Source organism: Acomys minous (genome assembly GCF_964271855.1).
Source record: "Acomys minous genome assembly, chromosome: 6".
Lineage (NCBI taxonomy): Eukaryota > Metazoa > Chordata > Mammalia > Rodentia > Muridae > Acomys > Acomys minous.
In genome coordinates this window covers 97,000,337-97,015,632 of record NC_140487.1, presented here as the reverse complement: position 1 = coordinate 97,015,632, position 15,296 = coordinate 97,000,337, and the positions used below count along the sequence as shown (strand labels likewise).

General features: G+C 46.3%; 1 protein-coding gene across 5 annotated transcripts in view; it reads right to left on the bottom strand.

Moving 5' to 3' along the window:
- Positions 1 to 14,787, bottom strand: part of HIVEP3 (HIVEP zinc finger 3) — a 404,246-nt gene extending 389,459 nt beyond the window's left edge. For 3 of the 5 annotated variants that reach the window (XR_014779862.1, XM_084785076.1, XM_084785081.1), the window contains exon 1: positions 14,680 to 14,773. The gene's annotated coding sequence lies outside the window, so the exon portion shown is untranslated. Of the gene's footprint in view, positions 1 to 14,679 lie in introns of all 5 variants that reach the window. The other 2 variants (XR_014779861.1, XM_084785078.1) reach the window with 2 other exon arrangements.
- Positions 14,788 to 15,296: the final 509 nt, after the last annotated feature.

Genomic DNA, 15,296 nt, shown 5'->3' with positions numbered 1-15,296 from the left:
CAATGTTAACAACAGATAAGTGCTTTAAGATATCCACCATTACCTCCCCAGCTGACCATGGTCTACACCAGTGTAGCTCAGTGGTGCTCCTTTGAGAGCCTGGCAGAACATGTACCACACCAACAAAGTATGACAGTCCAACTGTCCCGTGTTCTTGGCAACACTTGGTATTGTCTGACTTTTTAATTTTAGCCATCTGCTGGGCAAGTAGACAGAGAGATTTTCTTGTAGGTTTGATTTGCATTTATCTGAAAACTGGTACAATAAAATAAGTTTTATTTTTAGTTAATTTATTGGCCATTTGGACACCCCCTCCCCCCCCCCTATAAAAATTTGTTCAAGACATTTGTCTGTATATCTTCTCCTCTGTATGTCTTGCCTTTTCATTCTTTTAATAGTATTTTTTTTAATCAGAGATTTTGGCTTATAGGTTGTAGAGGAGAAGTGGGGGGGTGTATATTGTTTAGGAAATGTTTACCTAAGATTATACAGAAATTCTCATTCCAAAGGCTTATTGTTATTTTTACCATTGTTTTTAAGTCTACAATGCAACTAGAATTGGGTTTTGTGAATAGTTGGAGGGAAATGTGTCATATGAGTATTAAATTAAACTAGCATTATTTATTTTAAATGTATTCTTTCTCTAGCACATTTCAGTGTTACATTTATTGTAAATTAGGTAGTTGTATAAATATCTCTTTCAATTTTGTTTCATTTGTGCGAATGAAATGAGACCCATGCCCCAAAAATGTCTTTCTTCAACAATCACACAAAAATTTCACTAAAGGAAACAAAGAAGGGAACAAAGGGGAAATTCCATCAATCCCCCTGCATCCCCTCAGGAGCCTAAAGCCCTGGTCCCGTCCTTCTGTCACGAGGCTGTTGACGATGAAGCATCTGTGGAAGCCAGCACTGCGGGTCACTGCTCTGAGTCACACTTCTCTGAGGTTCTCCTGTGTGAAATGTGTCCACAGACACTAATAACTTGCTTCCTTTTCTCTTATTAATCTGGTTTTTGCTAGAGAGGTCCATCCCATCTTGGAGGCCAGGAGTAACTGTACTCCCTCCTTAGTAGGTCCGTTGGTTTATCCAGTCTAGAGCACTGCACCGACCTCATCATAATCGCTTTATAATCAACCCAAACGTCGGAGAGTGTGACTCTCCAGGCTTTCTTCTTACTCCGCGTGATTATCTCCATGTCAGCCCTTGCTCTTGCCACAGACTTTACAGTCAGTCACTCAATCTATGAACACTGTGTAGCTGTCTCATATCACTCTCATTACAGAGGAACAGAGATTCCAGCACAGAGATCCCGCCCATCTTTACTGAATCTGTTCCCATGAACTTGATGGGGTTGTTTTTTGTTTTGTTTTTTTTTTTAGGCTCCAGTAAATGATACGTATTAAATTTCATCTTATCTTTGCCATCATTATGTGTGCATGTATAGTTGACTCTTTTTAAAGGGTTACTCTTGTGTTTTGCCTGCATGCAAGCCTGTATAGCACATGTACACAATGCCTGCACACACCAGAAAAGGGTGCTGGGTCCCCTGGAACTGGAGGTACAGAGAGTTGAGCCACGATGAAGGTGACAAAAATTAAATGTGGATCTTCTAGAAGAACGGCCAGAGCTCTTGGCTGCTGAGCCATCTCTCCATCCCCTGTGCAGTTGGTTTCTTGCTATTATTGTTTTATTTTGTCTTTGAGAAAGGGTCTCTCTATGCTGCCCAGACTGGCCTTGAAATCCCAAGCTTGAGTGGGCCTCCTGCTCTGGCCTCTTGAGCAGCTAATTCTGCAAGCATTGCCACTAAGGCTAGCGAAGTACAGCTGCTTCTTATATATTGGCGTTGTATCCAGCGACCTTGCTGAACTTACATTCGTTTCAGTAAGTTATCTATAGATTCTTTTTGATTTTCTGTGTATACAATCATGTTGTGTCTCTCTAAAGAGTTTTCCAATCCCTAGGCCTTTACTTCTTGCCTGGTCTTGGGACGGTGACTAAGTTTTCAAATGCAGTGTTCAATAGAAATGGAGTTATCAGACATCTCAGAATGAAGAGTTTTCAATATTTCAAATTACAGGATGCTAATTTTTAGGCCCCCATTATCAGATTAAGCAACTTCCCTGTTTCAGACAAAATTATGAATAATAATGAATTTCATCAAATCTCTTTACAGAGACGACTGTATTTTTCTACTATATTCTATCACTAGAGGAAATTACCTTGATTTGTTTTCAAGTATTAAACTATTCCTGAAACTTGGCCCTTTAGTTATGATATACTACCCTTTTATATACACTGAATTCATTTATTACAGTTTTAAGATTTGTATATATAGGCCCATGAAAGTTTGATCTTTGATTTTGTTTTCTTAAAAAAGATTGTATGCATGTATGCATTCGTGTGTGTGTGTGTGTGTGTGTGTGTGTGTGTGTGTGTGTGTGTGTGTGACAAGAGAGAGATTCCTTGGAGCTGGAATTACAGGCACTGTGAGATGCCTGGTGTAGAACTGAACTCACGTCCTCTGTATAAGCAGCCAGCACTGCTGACCACTGAGCCATCTCACTGAGACACTTCAGTTTCCTTTGACTGTACCATTCTTGGCAGGTTTTAGAGTGGGGTTTGTTTGTTTGTTTGTAAAAACAGGCAGTGAAATGCCCCCTCTCCTCTTATTGTCTGAAAGAGTACTTAAGACTGACACTATTCTCCACCTGGATTTGTTGGCTCCATTGGTCTCCTTGTGGAGGTCCTGACCCCTCCTGGCCCCTCTATTCCCCAACTCTTCCATAAGACTCCCTGTGCTCCACCCCGGAGTTTGGCTGTGTGTCTCAGCATCTGCTTGGATCCACTGCTGGGCGGAGTCTTTCAGAGGACCTCTATAGTAAGCTCCCTTCCTGTTCCTTCTCTTCACCTGCTTCCGGTGTCTATTCTATTTGCTCTTCTGAATGAGAATTAAGCATCCTCCCTAGGGTCCTCCTTGTTATTTAGTTTCTTTAGGTCTATGCATTGAAGTGTGGTTATCCTGTATCATTTAGCTAATATTCACTTATAAGTGAGTATATACCATGCGTGTCTTTCTGGGTCTGGGTTACCTCGCTCAGGATGACCTTTTCTAGTTCCATCCATTTGCCTGCAGGGGGCTGCTGCAGAGACTGATGCAACCAAGGGCCATGCATGGTGTGGACCTAGACCCCCTGCTCAAATGTAGCAGGTAGGCAGCACAGTCTCCTTGTGGGTCCCATAATATGGGGAGTAGGGACTACTTTTGTCATAGACTCTGACCCCCACATACTGATCACTTCTCCCTGGCCCTTGCCAGGCACAGAGGAAGAGGATACAGGCAGTTCAGATGAGACTTGATAGGAAAGGTCAAATGTTAGGGAAGGAGGGCTCCCCTTTCTGAGGACTAGGGGAGGGAGGGAAAGAGTGTGAGGGAGGGAGGGTGGGATTGGGAGGCAATGAAGCAGGGGGCCACAATTGGGATATAAAGTGAACACATTTTTTTTAATTTAATTAATATTTTAAATGATATCCATGCTAATTTTGCTGCTATTCTTTCTTTCCAATGCCTAGATAAATTTGTGGAGAGGTCACCTGCATCTGTCTACATATTTGTCTATCTGATGTTTGTTTAACAATGAAGTCAATTCTTTAATATTATTATTCATTCTTTCTACTTGTTTGTGTGTTAGTTTTGGCATAACAGGGTTTTCAAAGAATTAGTTTACTCCATCTAAATAATCTTGTCAAAGGTATCATTCAGCCCCAAACTCATCTTATGATTTAGGGCACATCTTTTTTCTTTTCTTGTCTTTGTTTTTAAGATTTATTTATGTATTTATTATATATACAGTGCTCTAGCTGCATGTGCACCTGCATGCTAGAAGAGGGCATCAGATCACATTATAGATGGTTGTAAAGCACTATGTGGCTGCTGGGAATTAAACTCAGGAACTAATTAAACTCTGGAAGAGCAGTAGGTGCTCTTAACCACTGAGCCATCTCTCCAGCCCAATTTAGGGAACATCTTAAAGTCCAATCAGTTTCTTCAGAACCACCCCTTGGATAATAAATCTCTTATAAAATGATATAATGCTCTCAGTCATTCAAAAATGTGTTGGCTCAAACTACAATCCAAGCAATATCCCAGTGGTACAGTGTTAAATAAGACAACATCCTGGCTTCGCAGAGCGTTCATTTAGTAAGGAGAATCAATGAAGTAGTAATGAGTGCTCTACAGAATAAAGCAGGGTAAGGACCTAGAGCGTGCGGAAGGAGGGGAGCACTGCTAGACATCGCTAGAGAAGGCCACATTGAGAAAGTTTCATCTGACCAGAGACTCAAATCACAGAAATCACAAAAAGACACTAGAAAGAAGCACACAGTCCCCAGGCAGAGACAGACTCACAGTCTAGGAAGAGCAAAGGTGGTGGCGGTGTCACTAGCACAAAAGAGCAACAGAAAACGATTTAGGAATTCAGACAGGGTTGGGTTAGACGGGGTCTTGTAACTGTGACGATCTAGGTCACGCAAGCATGTTAGGAGAACATTGTTTTTTTCTAAGAAAACAAGCACATTCATTTTGAGCAGGAAAATAACACGATCTGAGGTATATTTTTAAATGCTACTTCAACATATATATGGGATAGCCTGAGGTCATGCAGGGGTCAGATAGGGAGCTACTGCAACAGTCCAAGCCCGAGACGGTGCTGCTTGGGCTGTGCTGAGAACCGTGACGAGAAGTGGCAAGATGCTGGACCGGCTGTCGTCTAAATGTGGGGTTTACTGGAGAGCTACGTAAGACTCCAGGCTGACTCCAGGCTTGGGGGGCTTGAACAACTGGGTACCCGGTGGCGGTGTTTATGAGCCTGAGATTCCGGAAACAGGAAGAAGCAGGTCTCAGACAGTGGGGGGGGGGGGGTTGGAATTGGGGAACTGGTACAGAACACTACATTTCAGATCCTGCTAGACGCCCCAGCAGGGATCTTACTGGGAAGCTGATTAACATGCCTGAATATCTGAAGAATAGTGAACATTAGAGATGCAAACTTAAGATTTACGGACAAGGGAACAGTCCCCGTCGCTGGGTACATTTTCACTTGGAATCAATAAAATATTCGAGGCCCAAGTCTCGGGATGGCCCAATTTTCAAAAAGCTGGTTAGGAAATCCAGAGCACAGCCTGGGGGAGCATGGAAAAAGACGGAATGCCCATGCCTGTGTTGGACTTTGACTCCTCAATTCTCCCAAGCCTTCTGTCTATTCCTGCATCCCTTTTGATGCTTTTATTTCTAAACGGAAATGAAGGAAAAACCAGGTGTGACCCAAATGATGCCATCTGGGTGCAGTTTCCTCCGTAGTGTGCTCTTTACCCTCGCTCCAGATGACAATGACAATGCTGGGTCTCTCGGCCAGGAGACCGGTGGTTACTGCTGGGCAATAAAACCCACAGGTGGCCAGGACTCCTGAGACACCACCCCCTGCGCGTAGCTACCTTACCTGAGGGCACAGTGTTCAAAACTAGGGAGGCTTCACACCACCACTGTTCTTTCCCAGGCTTTCCCCAGATATCTGGTCATGTTTATGCTTTTTTTTTTTAAGATTTTATTTTTAATTATGTGATACGTATATGACTGGGGGTTTATGCACATGAGTGCAGTGTCTGTTGAGACCAAATGAGGGTGTCAGATCCCCTAGAGCTAGAGTTATAAATAGCTGTAAGCCCTACCCTCAATATGGGTGCTGGGGACCAAACTTGGGTCTTTTGCAAGACCACTAACACCTTACTTTTCTGCAAACCGTGCTTTCCCCTCGTGCCTTGTCTAGAATGCCCTCTTCCTCCTTCTCCTCCTTTCCAGGAAGTTACCTTCCTTCAACACCCATGTTGTCCCACCACCACCACCAACAACAACAACAGTTTTCCAATGACATGTTTGGAAGTGTGACCTTGTGCTCCTGTGTACACTATATGAAAAGTATTTTCAGGCGGTCCAGAACTGGTTCCTATTCATCACTGTCTCCTGGGTAAACCAGACATCGCTCTGCGATGACATCGGTGGCTCCTAGTCCTCCTAGAACCTGCTGGATCCTAAGCCTCTTACCTGCTAATTTTTAACTGACTCACAAGTCTACAGAGATGTAAAGTTTAAAGTTTGTTTTTTCCACATCATTGTTCATCTACGTCAACATTAACCCACATATTTAATTCCTTTAAAAATCCTTAGCTTCCCTGTCTGGAATCTCTCAGTCAAACTGCCTTCATCAAGATGGTGGAGAATGTTCCAATTTTTCTTGAAAATTGTCTTCCCTAAACATAGACTTCTACATTGACCATTTCAGCTGCAAACATTGTTCCACTGTTTTCTGGGCTCCGCGTACGTAAAATGCTGATTCTATTTCCTTACAGTGAACATAGCAGCAGTAAATATGGAAGAGCAGACATCTCTAGGGCAGGACACAGAGAGCCTCGGGTATATCCCAAGAGCTGGGTCATGTGGTAGGTTCTGTTTTCACATTCTTTTTACTGAGCCTTCCTACCAGTTTCCATCATGGCTACATCATTTACTCTCTCACGGACATCTTTACCCCACATCCTTACCAACATCTGCTGTCATGTTTGTTTGATGACAACCATTCCAACTAGGGTGAGGAGGACTGTCAAAGTAGCATTAATTTGCATTTACCTGATGCCTGTGACTTTAAACATTTTTAAAACTATTTCTTGGCCATTTGTATTTCTTCCTCAGAGTACTGTCTTTTCAATGCATTTGGCCCATTTACTGATTCCAAGCCATCTTCAACTGTTCCCATTTGCTGACGGCATTAACAAGCTGCTCAAAACATACACCCAAGAGTTTCTTTTTCTATATACCTATGATATAAGGAAGCTATGGGTCTGCTTGTTCCTATCAGTTGTTGTTGTTTTTTTTTTATCTTCTCATTATATATGTGATTTCTGTATGTCCTATTACTTCTGACTATATAGCTCAGTAACCCTGGAAAGTTTAAATTTTTAAAAAAAAGGCCCCTTCTTTCACAGGGCATCCACCACTCTTTCTCTGAGGTATCTAGGCTTCTATCCAGCTGCACCAGCTAAAACCACCTTGAAGCCGATGGGAAAGCTGCCCAGTGACCCCAGGGCACCTTCCCTTCTCTCTGTTGCTCTGCCCATTACCAGGGCAATCTGCCCTTGGGGATGGAGTCACATGGTTTCAGCTCCTGGCTCGCCTTTGTCCTCAAGTGTTCCACTCAGATGCAGCCAGTGTCCTGGTGAGCCTCTCTACCTTGGGCAAGCCACCTCTTTTGACTCCTGAGTTCCGTGTCCTTCAAGACTGGCAAAACCGGAAGTCTGTATGCAGATCCACTGTGTTCTGAGGGCTTGTACCCATCCAACGGCCTAGTTCCCTTTTATCCTCTTGGCTTGTTGGCGCTTCCACAGAAACCTTTTTTTTTTCTTTTCTTCCCCTCCCCTCCCCCCCATCAATTTTAACGTTGCATGCAGTATTTTTAATGTTTTCAGTGGAGCTTTGATACAAACAGTCTGGCCTACCTCTGTCAGAAACAGAGGTCTTGCATTTGTTTTCTCCAGTGTCGCTGTCCTCCTACCTAGACACAGCATTAGCATAAAGTTCCTCCTGGCACATGAATGCCCAAGGCACTTCCGCATGAGCCGGTTTGAAGTCCAGAGGCTTCTCCTCTTCCTCTTGACCACAGACACAGTACTTCCTGCCAACACGGTGGCTTGTCTCTGTGACTCTACGCAGCCTTGCTTTCATTCTCTGAACCAAACTACACCCAAGAAGGTTTCTTCCTCAAGCTCCATGCGTCCTCAGTTCTCACGGTTGCCACAGTTGCAAGCAATGGGATAAAGCTTTCCGCGTCAGAGTGGACTCTCTACTTCAACAATTACAACTTTTCTGGTACTTTCAAGGGCTGCTGAGGTCAGGCCCCATCTCTGCAAAGCCACCACGCTCAACCTCAAATATAAAGCAAGCCTCTAATAGCTCCCAGCCCCTGGATGAGAAAACACATGATTTCCATCAGGGTGGCCCCACTCAGACAACTTGGGAGTCCCAGCAGGTAGTCTAAACAGGTGAAGAGGGAAAAAATATGGCCACGTGGGAGACCTCACTGCATCCAAAGACAGCAGCCAATAAGCGCTGCTGTGAAAAACTGTGTGCCTGGTGCACATCATCGCATGAAATCTCCTACATTTTAGGTGATGACAACTAATCCGATTTTGTAATTTAAAAAAAAAACCCACTATATCAACTAAATAAAACACATCAGCTGACCAACTCTGACTCAGGACTACCCCCGTGCAACTTTTGTGTCATACAGCCAGCTTTAAAATAGGACACAGGTGCCTTGCCACACTCAAAAGCAATGCTTCCCGGAGTCCTCGGTGTGAAGATTACACCCCTGCAGTAACCATAACACCCAGTACCCCGTCACAGTGCTCACCCCATCTCCCCACAACTCCGTCAGTCTCCTGCCAACTTGAGCTGTGGAGGAGGATGAGCTACGTGGAAATCATCTAGGCTTTTTAGTCAAAGCATCTAGTTGAAATCCAGGCTGTTCACCTTCCCCTGACCCCAGCCCTCTCAAACCTTACTGATCCTCCGTTTGCCCATCTGTAAAATGGGACTACTGAGTCCTACCTAGAAGACATCTGAAGGATAGAGGCGGGGTAAGTAATGAGGCTAGCATGTAACCCTGGCATGGACTAGATGCTAAGAACTATAAACTAAGAGCCGCCTGGCCCCAAGAAAGCCATGAATAGCTAACAATCACGCTACACAATGTTCACAGCAAGCTAATGCCACTGGACCCTCTGTGCAGTAAGGAGAGAGTAAACACATTCCGTAAACAGAGTAAGAACAGGGAACACAGCTCTGCAGAGGCCTCAGTCTCCACACCAACATAGCTGCTCCTGAACTCGGTCTAGGAGGTCAAGGTCTGTAGAAACCCATGCTAATTAAAATTCATAGACATTAATTAAATGATTATTCAAGAACTCTCTCAACTCTTCAAGCCATTTTTATATGTAGATTACAACACAACCCTGGGTCAAGTAAAGGCATGCCAAGGGCCCCCCGGTGGCCTACACCAATGCCTCTTCTGGTTAGGGAGATGCTGCTTGAATGCAAAGTAAACTGCAGATCTGGCCAGCACTGTGTGGGGCAGGCTACTGAGGCTGCAAAGGGAGGCCTTCCCCTGCTGCCAGATGCGGAGACAGAGCGACTGCCACAAAGGGCCTCTCAGACTATCAAGTGCCTGCCTCTCCAGCTTATGCTTTTAGAGAGGAGCCAACTGATGGGAAGGAGCCAGAGGCTAGCCTGGCCACTCAGCACTCCCACTACCTAGAGGGAAGCAGGGGGGAGACACAGCAGCTATACTGTCTCCAGAAACACAAGCCTCTGTGGCTAGATCCTTACATGGGATTCTGCCAGGAGGCCATTCCAGGTAAGTTTTCCCCACCCAGGGGCTTCAAAAGAAATGAGCTGTCTCTGACAGCTGGTGCTTACTCACCAAGACGAGCTCAGCGCCACAGGCTCGCTCCATGCCTGATTTACCTAGCCTGTTCCTGTTGCAGGCAGGCCCTCATGGCTCCTCTAATTGTGGCGTGTCCATCACTGGTTTTCCTCTAGGGAGACCTGAAGCATCTAAAACCACTTATCTCCTTGACTGCCCAAGCAGGGGACCAGCAGCTTTGACTCTATGCCCACGTTTAAGAGAAGGGAGGGGTCAGATAGATAGTCTAGGGATGCAGCTCAATGGAGAGCTTGTCTAGCATGTTCTTGGTTTGATCCCCAGCACCAGGAAAGGAGGGGGCGTAGCCATAGATGGCATATAGCTTGCAATTAGTCAGGAAGTGATGGTCACTGAGGATGGGCAATATATAGATGAAGTTTATACTATCTTCTCAATTTTTATCTATGTTTTAAAGTTTCCTGTCATTAAAAAGGGATGCTGAAGGGAAGTGGGGAAGAAGACAGATGCAACCTGGACAGAAAATGATGCTGTTGGCTGTCTTCTCAGAACAATCCAGAAAGTGCGCAGGTCTTCAGATCCATGGCCCTTCTAGAAGGTCATGCACTGCATGTCAGAGCAGAGGTTGTACCTTCTAAGCACCACACTCAATGTCCTCACCAAGGTGACCTTCGAAAACTTCCCCCTAGAACCTTCCAAGATCATTATGGTACGACCCAGATGCCCTTCTCAACATACAAACTCTTCTGCCTCCACAAATCATCATCACTCCGACCTCTGGCCACTACAAGTAACTCCATTTCCTGCTCTAAAAAACTGAGTTGAGAAATCAAGCCATTGAGAGAGCTCCCTCCCCAGTGGCAGACAGCAGCTCGCTTAGCTGGGTCTCCCTCTGGATGTCAGCTGTGACACTCCAAAGAGGGAAAGGAACATTTTGGGTTTTTGTCCCCTTACGCTTCCCTTACCCTCAACTTGCTCCTGAAGAGAATCTGAGTAATCACCTTAACGGTTTCCACCTTTAAGACTATGGCATGTTGAGAGGCATTGTTTGGCGGGAAAGATGGGTGCTGTGTATCGTAGAGTAGTCTCTGCCCACTAACAGCCAGGAAGCATATGGGCCATCCATAGCTGCCACAATCAACCATGTCCCAGAGATTGCCACATGGGGGTGTGGGAAGGAAAAAAACAGAAAGTGTTGAAAAACACCAGCCTAAAAGATATTGAAAAAGCAAAACCAAAGTCTTTGTACAGAGAGAGAAAGAGGAAGGGGGGGGGGGGAAGGGGGAAGAGAAAAGGGGGTTTATGCAGTTTGTTCCTACACAATTAGACAATATATTTCAACCTATGAGTTTATAAATACGGAAAAATTTTTACAATGTTGCATTCTAAGCCAGAAATATGTAAAGCACCAAGAGAAAAGTGAACTCAGCACTCCCCGCCATATCCTCTCTGTCTTTGTGGTTTCCTGTGCAAATCGCATTTGCTTCCCCCACATTATCCTGTTTTCCAGTCAGTGTGGTCATCCAAACATCTCACCCAGTCTCTCGCAGTACCACACAATCTGAGTTTTAGAAAAGAAAAACTCCCCCAGCGGCTTTCCCAGCATACCCCATGACACACACAGCTGCTCTCCAGCACAGGTTTAACAGAGTCGCTGGAGAACAGAGTTCCCCATGAGAACATTGTCCAACCAACGCAGAAAAAAAAAAAGTCAATGTGTGCTAATTATTCCACTTCTAAACAGTCATATCTGGACTTTTTCTCTGGGCAATAGTAACATCAAAATAATAGCCTTTTACACCCCCAACTCTTTCCATCTATTCAGGGCCTACCTCTGCCACCACCACACTTCAGAGGCTAGAATGACCAGTGTTGACTTAGCCAAGAAGTACAACAGCCAGAAACAGCAGCCCCACAGGGGACACCGAGGCATCTTCCCTGCACAGAAGGAGTTTCCCACTCAAGCTAAATGATACCCTCCCCTGTTGTGAGGAAAGAAAATCTGTTTTCTGCAGAGGCTTTTCATTAGCCTCATTCCATCACACAGCTTTGGGGATACACACACAAAATGGCTTCTTGGACTCGTCAACTCTGTCAGTGGCTTTGGCAAGCCTCTCTCCTCCTGTATTCTGAGGAGATGCAGCCTCTCTAATATTACAGGCAGGCAGTCGCTGTGTGCGTGGCTTGTTATCTGGGGGTCTATTTCTTCCTCAATCCATCCTATGCCTGTCTCAGCCTAGACCACCTCATCCTGGATTCTAGCCTTGGCTTCCTAATGTCTCCCTGGCTTAGCAATCTCTCTTTTAATCTTTTCTTCTACACTGATGAGAGATTGTCTTTCAAGAACACGAACCAAAATTTCCCATTCCCTATCACTGGATATAGCCGTTCGTGTGTGTTATATGTAATACAGAGATAGATGCTGATATAGATATAGATCACTCTGTCTCTCTCTTTCACTCTGATGTGGCCCTGAAAATTGAGCTTAGTGCCTCATGTATGCTAGGCAAGTGCTCTATCACTAAGCTATATTCCCAAGCCACAGTCCTATCTCCTTTGATGTGTAGATCTATGGATGAAGCCCTTTGTGCCCTGGAGGTAGCCAAGCAGGGGCAATATGAACCCACAGGCCCACTCACTTATCCTCAGAACTCATGGTAGATGGAGAGGGTAGGGCAAGAAAGCCAAACTCAATGGATTTGGGAAAGGGTTCTATATGCATGGGGGGGCAGGTATGGGTGTGATCGCGCATGCATGTACGGAGCCCACAGTTTTATGCCCAGTGTCTTCTTTATTTTTTGAGCTACAATTTTCACCAAAGCTGGAGCTCACCATATTGGCTAGACTGGCTGGCCAGGAAGCCCCAGGATCTACCTGTATATATGTATATGTGTGTGTGTGTGTGTGTGTGTGTGTGTGTGTGTGTGTGTGTGTGTGTGTGTACACACACACACACATATATATATATATACACACACATATATCTTTATCTCTGTGTCTGTCTGCACACACACTAAATAAATAACTGTAGTTTTTTTTTTTTTTAATTAACACTCCTTGGACAGGGTGATGCCTCTCACCCACTGCAGTCCCACAGGGAGCCTGGTAGCAATAGCAGCAGAGTCTCCCAGCCCTTGTCCCTCACACACATACACTTTCACCATTCTCCCTTATGCTGTGCCTTAAGGGAGAGGACACTCATTCTTATGTGCACTGACTCATCTCTCCAGCTCCCAGGATGGTAAGGACAGTTGGCTCAGCCGCTTCCATGACTGCCATCCCACTGGTGAAAAGTGAGGGAAGGGTACCCCAGCACTATGTGACAGAACAAAGAGCCCTCCTCCTCCCTGTGGTGCAGAATGTGACTTCTCGTGACAGTAAGTGGCAGTCAGTACCTGCAGAAAGAAGAGTCTAGAGAGGCAGGACCACACACTGGCTAAGGACTTGGACTCTGAACTCAGGCTACGTACCTTAGAACCTGTTGTTTCATTGTCTCACCTGCATTAAATAACCGGGCCTTAGACTCCTTGTCTGAAATGTGGGGTGCTGGTTGAACCTTCCCAGTACGGAAATCAAGAGGATTACAGAAAATCCCTGTAAAGCACTCAGAATGGCACCAGGTAGTTTTTACTAATAAAAGATGCTATAAACATCACTGTAGATTTAATATACCTATAGATGTGCATATATAGTTAAAATCTTTGTTGTGATGTAGGTTGGCAAAGCAGAGTCAAATGCTATTAGCTCAGAGTCTTAAACCCAAAAAGATACCAATGTGGGACATGAAATTCGTGTGATTCTTGTCCCCCCCCCCAAAAAAATCAAGTTACATAGTGGCCGACACCATGGGACAGACGACCCCAGAAAGACCTCAGAGATCAAAACCACTGTAAAAAGAAAAATAACTTATACCCTCTAGCAGTAATTATCTAAGTAACGTGGGTTGCAAATCTGTTTAGAGAGTTTTTGCTGTGACAATATTTCTAGTAAATTGCTGCTTCTAACACAAAGTCCTGGTGTTGCAAGGCTGGCATACTAATAGAAAGGTTATTATAGAAACACTATTAAAATGAATTAGGTATTATTAAAGATTCGGCACTACAACAGCCCCTGATTACAAAGGATTTCAAGGTCCATTGCTTAATGGGCAGATGAAAGTGCTAATTAAGCCTTTTTGAGAGGATATCCCTAGGCGGGTCTATAAGACTACAGGTAACAAGAGGTCTTCAGACTGAAAGGGGAGCCCGTTGTGCCTACCCATCTGGATACAACCCTCCTGGGAAGACAGAGAGGCAGGAGGAAGAGCTGAGGTTTTCTGCTGAGGAGAGGTAACCTGGTAGTAGACATGGAGCCAAACTTACTTGAACCTCTGATTTTCCCTTAACTGCTTCCTCAGCACGCATCCATTTCCTCCTCTGCTTAGGTTAGAAAACTAGAGAGCCTTCCTTAGATCTTAGAGCCTTAAATACATAGGGAAAACGTTGCGCTGAGTACCTACGAGTACCTAAGACCTCTACAACAACCAGAAGACTCTGGGACTGTCCTTGGCCAAAGCATCTTTACCGCCAGTAGCTCTAAGGAGCTTTTAAGGAGTTGCTAAAGGCTTTGGCCATTCGTATCAGGGTCTGTCTTGCTTTTCCCACCTTGTTAATTAATTAATCAGGCCTGGCAAGGCGCCTCACAAACAAGAGGTGTTAGGAAAAAGCTAACTAAATTCGCCCACGGCGTCTAAATGTCAACGTTAAATTATGAAGACGAAGCAGAGCTCTGAGACCAAGGCTAACACGGAGACCCGCGCCCCGCAGCAGCCTCGGACCCCGCGCGTCTCTCAGCAGGACTTCTGGACCCGAGCCACGCGGGCCACCCGGGCCACGGCCGCGCTGCCCAAGGCGCATCCCCGCGGCTCAGCCGCCCGCTCCCCGCGGTGCTTGGACGTCAACAAACTTTCCCCGCCCGGGGTTGCGCCTGGTCTCCGCTATCTGCCCGCGAGCGCAACGCGGGGACAGGTGAGGGACCATAGCCCCAGCCCGCATCCCCACGGGTTGTGCGGACAGTCGGGGTCGGCGGGGTGCCGTGGGGGAGGGGAGGCCGTAGGCCCGCCCCCTGGGCGGCGCGGGGCTGACACGGCCCGAGGACGCGGACAGCCAGTCCCCAGGGACGCGATGGCGCTGCAGCGCGGCGGCCTTACCTGCGCGCTCGGCTTAGGTGGCTCCGGAGGCCCGGCGTGCTAGCAGCCTCGGCGGCGGGCGCCGACTGACAGCCCCAGGGCCCGCCTCCATCCCGTAACCACGCCCCCTCCTCGGCCACGCCTCCTCAGTCCGGGACCGGGGTCAAGCTCGGTCCACAGCGCCGAGGGCGGGGGCGCTCGCTTTCGATTGGCCTGAGGGACGTCGGCCCCGCCCACTCCCCCGCCTCCTCTCGGAGGTGGGTGGGGGGGTTGAGATGCTGCGCTTGCGCAGAAGCTCAGAGGGCAGAGCTTTAACTCGGTGCTGGCGGTCCTGGCGTTGAGCGCAGGTTGATTCTGTCTTCCTCAACTAGGTTGGATTTGAGCCCTAGAATATCGGAGGATCAATGAAGGAGTCTGTGAAGAGACCATCCCTGACTAGAGGAGACACTAAACGAGTCAGGCGGAGGGGCCCAGCTCCATACTTTGGACCCGCTCCCTGACCAGCAAGTGTTTCTGTGAAGCGAGGTTAGCCTGAGTAAGATCCTGCTAATTGTCGTGAGAGACGCTGAAGGAAATAGCCTTGTTAGCTCCCAGCGCCTCCCCAGGCTCCCTTGCTCAGTGTGTAAACAAGATCATGT